The sequence below is a fragment of the Argentina silus genome, assembly GCF_951799395.1.
Source record: "Argentina silus genome assembly, chromosome: 12".
NCBI lineage: Eukaryota > Metazoa > Chordata > Actinopteri > Argentiniformes > Argentinidae > Argentina > Argentina silus.
Genome location: NC_139666.1, coordinates 4,591,078 through 4,596,225, shown reverse-complemented (window position 1 = coordinate 4,596,225; position 5,148 = coordinate 4,591,078). Strand labels below are relative to the sequence as shown.

At 40.6% G+C, this 5,148-nt stretch overlaps 1 long non-coding RNA gene across 1 annotated transcript; it reads right to left on the bottom strand.

Annotated features, from left to right (window-relative positions):
- Window positions 1-2,343: 2,343 nt before the first annotated feature.
- On the bottom strand, window positions 2,344-4,905 carry LOC310812851. The gene is made up of 3 exons (XR_014554530.1): window positions 4,804-4,905; window positions 4,524-4,691; window positions 2,344-2,429 (listed from the first exon to the last, which is right to left on the bottom strand). It is a non-coding gene; the product is annotated as an uncharacterized lncRNA (long non-coding RNA).
- Window positions 4,906-5,148: the final 243 nt, after the last annotated feature.

Genomic DNA, 5,148 nt, shown 5'->3' with positions numbered 1-5,148 from the left:
ATCCAGTAAGGGGTAGGCAAAAAAAAGTCAGAAAACCAATCGTAGATCAAAAACCAGGAATACTTCATCAAATTGCTGGGACGTATGACACGAAGGTACAAACACGAACTGGCACAGAGACAGGGGAACACACAGACTAAATACACAGGGAAGGATGATGAGGAACAGGTGAAGCCAATCAGGGCGGGGTCGACGATCACACAGGTGGGAAACACACAAGGGCAGGTGGTGAAGTGTCTAAAACGAGAGACAAGGTGAAGAACACAAAACAAACAGGAAACAAAAAATGAATAACAGGAAACAAAAATAACATAAACTAAGACACAGGGCAAGACGTTACAGGGAATAGTGATTTTGGTTGGTTGAATAGTGATTCTGGTTGGTTGAAGTTACAAGATGCATTAGTATTATGGTTGTCAGATTAATTATAGGCTGCTCGATGAGGCCCTCGTCTCTGACCACAGAAGGATTTGTTTTGTTTTAGGCCAAGCTACTGGTCCAATTCCCTTATTCAGCATTGTAACCACAACGACCTCGATGGGCACCGGCTACCCATGTAAGACAGAGAGAAAGAGGGGGGTTGAGTGAGGTCAATAGATTTGCTGTCTCTGGTACTTTTCCACTGTGGTGGAGGTTAAAACCTTGGTCTCCTCAGAGGTCCTTCCTACGTTGCTGTACACTGTATCTCTCCATTGTGCACATTGTATACAATTATTGAAAAACACCTGTGATCTCATCTCATCTCTGGACGCCACACATCACACCTGAATCCAAGAATACCTAACACATGTAAGAACATAACAATCTAGGATTTAGGTGTTTATAAATGCTCACAGAGGGTAATATAAATGGAATTAAAATATTGTAATGTAACACATTAGCTACCATGTAGTAGTAATGTGGAAATATATCACTACAAACAGGCCCATGTTCAGTGGAGGGACTGCTATATTTGGTAGTTCACGGCGATGTGAGATTATTTTAGATCATAAGAAAACGGAATGTTTTACCCCCGTGATGACACAGTCGTTTTGCCTCACTGGAAAAAAGCTATCAGGTTTGACAGCATGTCATACTGTAAGCCTCTGGATTTTGTCGGAAATATTTTAAAATATATAACGGAAATATTAAAATAGAAAGTGTATAGTGAGAATCTGATGTATTAGATAGATAGATAGATAGATAGATAGATAGATAGATAGATAGATAGAAATTCAGGCATTTTATATGTCTTGTGTCAACATGATGACACCTTGTCACATAATAGTCACTTATTTATTATTTGACTATACTGTCAAAAAGTAGTTCATATAAAAGTCTCTTTCCTCCTCTGTCTCAGGTGGATGGCCCAATGACTCACAATACACTCACTCTCATTCTCCATAGGCACTGCTACATTTCAAAAGAAATGTGACATGTATGATAGTCAGTTATGCCTAACATTTCAGAATTGTCATAACAAATCTTGGTGACACTTTAAGTAAACAGTAATAATGCATTATAATGTGGCCATAAAACTTTAATTATAATTTGTCATAAGCACATATGGCCTTTTTATGATGTCTTACTGCCGTCATTTGTAAATGATCCTGGGATGTCATCAGCCATTTAGAGGCAGTCTAAAATGGCCACATTGAAAATCATACAGTAGCTTTTATGACTGTGATAATAACAATTTGTTAAGCCTTATATATACTTATTATAACATTCAGCATTTCAGAGTGACAGTGATGAAAAACTTTTTTTTTGGGATTGTAGAGCCAAAAGAAGAATATGGCTCTATTTTAATTTAATATTAAATTTAATTTAATATCACATTTAATATGGCTCTATTTGACATTTTTGCTTTTGTTGTTGTTGTTTTCCAATTAGCGAAGGGAAGGCTGGAGCTGACAGATATGTGAGCAGGTACAGATTGGATAAAGTAGTTTGTAGATAACTCAGGAAAGTGCTTAGCCAAAGCCAGACCCTAGTCAATGCCATTTAACAAGATGTGCAGCTAAATCGAATCACTAGTCTACAAAGGCACAGCTACGAGTCTTGAAAGTGTACAGCCAGCCGTTACAAAATGAAGGTGACAGCATTGTTAGTTTGTGGAACATTTGTTGTGGAACATTTGAGGATTCATATCAGACCCATTAATCTATTATTAATCTAAGTAAGGGCTCAATAGCCTATTTGTTTGGATAATACAATAATAGTCAAAATATGATGATAATGATGAGGATAATGATGATGAAGATGATGACATTGATAATGATGTGTTATTTATTAATGGCTGCAGCTGGTCCTAGCTGTAAATGCACACAATATAATCTTCAGAGAGATTGTAGCGGCTCAGACTCCACTTCGTCCTCATGTTGGCCTCCATGTGAAGGCCTCCTAGAGTCCTCCAGAGACAGTTGGTGAGTCACTGACGCCTTCAGTCTCTACACCAGGAGAGAAGAACACATTCATAATGTATCCAGCGTCACTGTACACATGCTTACATATACATGTTAGGCCTGGCAGAGGACCAGCAACCACGCAGCTGTGACTTCATTTGTTATAGAGGACTAGGTGCCGTCACTTAAGTGCCGTGTCGAGCATAAATTGAGAGCGTTCATGCATTGGCCGGGAATCGAACCCGGGCCTCCCGCGTGGCAGGCGAGAATTCTACCACTGAACCACCAATGCTTACATGTCAGAAAAGACAGAGAATGAATGGGGAATTTTGAGGGAGTTCAAGCCTTAATTTTAGCTCGAGACCGTGGTTCAATTCCCCAACTGATCAATTAAATCTTGGTTGTATGTCTTTGAACCAAAACAAAAGTTGTATATGTCTGTGCGTCTTTTTCATCTTCACCATCTCACCATTCCAGTACCATGGTGGTTTCTCTCTGTAACCGTAACATTGTTGTACTGAGATGATTGTCTAAAATGAAAACTGTAAATAATGAGTTCAGTTCACGAAACATAGCTAGTTGGCGTTGAAATCTGTTTCCAGAGTTTCCGTAGTGTAGTGGTTATCACGTTCGCCTAACACGCGAAAGGTCCCCGGTTCGAGACCGGGCGGAAACAAATATTTTCCCTTTCACCAGTGGGGTACAGTGCTGTTACTCAGACACATCCCAAAAGTCTTTTTACCAATACCCTTGATTCTTGATACTTGTTGTAAGTCGCTTTGGATGAAAGCGTCTGCTAAATGTCAAAAATGTAAATGTAAATGTATTGCTTTTACAGTTACACAACAAAACCGAGAATTATGACAAGAAAACAATGCTTTAATTTGATGATAGATTGGTCTCAAAACTAGCACTGTTGTCAAGGGAAAGTGATGAACTAATATTATCTTGTTGCTAAGAGGTAGTTTATTATTTTTTTTAAAGAAAATGCTCTGCTATCATCATTTAGATGCATTGCCATATGTCAGACAACACGACAGTTGCCTCTGCACTGATCTGTCTCGTATCTCGTAGGGGCGGCAGGTGGCCTAGAGGTTAGAGAGGCCAGCCAGGTTGCTGGTTCGATCCCCACCCTAGGAGGGAGCCAGATGTGAGCTGGTGACTGGCATCATATCTAAGGCTCCTACCGCTGCCATTGTGTCCTTGAGCAAGGCACTTAACCCCTAACTGCTCCAGCAGAATATGTCTGCCCTGTGCCCAGAGCTCTGTTCTCCCTTGGGGGTGTGGTGTGTGCAGTGTGTGTGTTGTCTCAGGAGGGGTGTGCACGTGTGAAATTCCTACAATTGATGAGAATTGATTGCATGGCCAAATAAGGAGTCTTCTTCTTCTATCTCGCTCATGGGATCAAAGACACATATGGGCTCATTTTCATTGGGGACATTTGTTCGCTAACACGGAAAGATACAGCTAATGAATATTGATTTGTATTCACGGGTGGGAGACAATCAGTGAGCACCCAGGCGAGAGCAATTCATGAACGGTTGACAGGCACAATTCCGATATATAAAGTTGTTTTGCTCAAAGCTAGCGACATAACATACTTGCTAACTCATACCAGTACCTTCTTTACAACCTAGGCATCATTAAAGTGGAGGTCGCTGAACTAAGCCCAACATTATTAATGAACAGTACATATTTTTGTTGACCAAATGCGACATACAGTATCCCATTGACTTCCAGTAAACCAAAAAAATAAAATGATATTGTCGACATAGTTTTTAGCTATTTCAGGGCTCCAAATGTATTGGAAAAAATCCTATCATGTCAAAATAAAGCACTCACGCCAGCCAGCTTGTCTTGGCACCTCATAGCTGCAGTAGGTGCTAGCTCACATGGGTGCTAGCTAACTTGTTGTTCTCTGTTGTTATTGATACTGCACACCTTTTCATTCTGCAGTTCGAGGTCTCACCCAATGAAATAGCAGTTAAGTTTGAACCAATCAGCGCTCAACTATTGAGCCAAGTAGCCCCTCCTCTCCTCTCCTCCCCCTCCTCTCCCCCCTGTCCAGATCACATAGTGCAAAGCATGCTACTGATAGTACCTGGTGATCTGAGTCAGGTAAATATTAATGCACCTTACCGCCAGAAAAGTTCCTTTCCTACAGTGGAGCTCATGTAAGGCTCCAACAGGGATCCACACAACAGACAGCAGAATGATGATCCCTGCCACACAGTCTGCCCATGCTGGATAGCGGTACGTCTTATAACTAAGCGGAGCATTCTGGCCCAGCCTGGTTACCAGTATAATCTGAAGATAGAACAAACTGATGTACATTTTGTCTTCCACGGACAACAATAGCAGAAATTCACTGCAAACAGTAGTAGACGCTGATCAGTGAATTATCTTGTAGTTGACCCACCACAATCAACAGGGGGGAGATCACCAACCAGCATGCCTTGAAGAAGATGTTTGGAGGCTTTCCCACAATCCTCTTCACCATCATAGATAAGCGCTGCACTCCTGCAATTCAGCAGGAAGTGTATTTAGTAAAAGCAAAGAATGCCACATACATTACCCCACATAATAGTGAAGCATTTTTTTCTTCTTTTGGCTCTACACTCCAAAAATTCTACTATTAGGTTAAAGTAGAGATTCTCAACTTTTATTTGATGATATTTGTGTACACATTGGTTTCACTATTCAGAAATTACAATACTTGTATGCATCGTCCCTTTAAGGTTTCTGGTTCGTTATATGTGTTCTG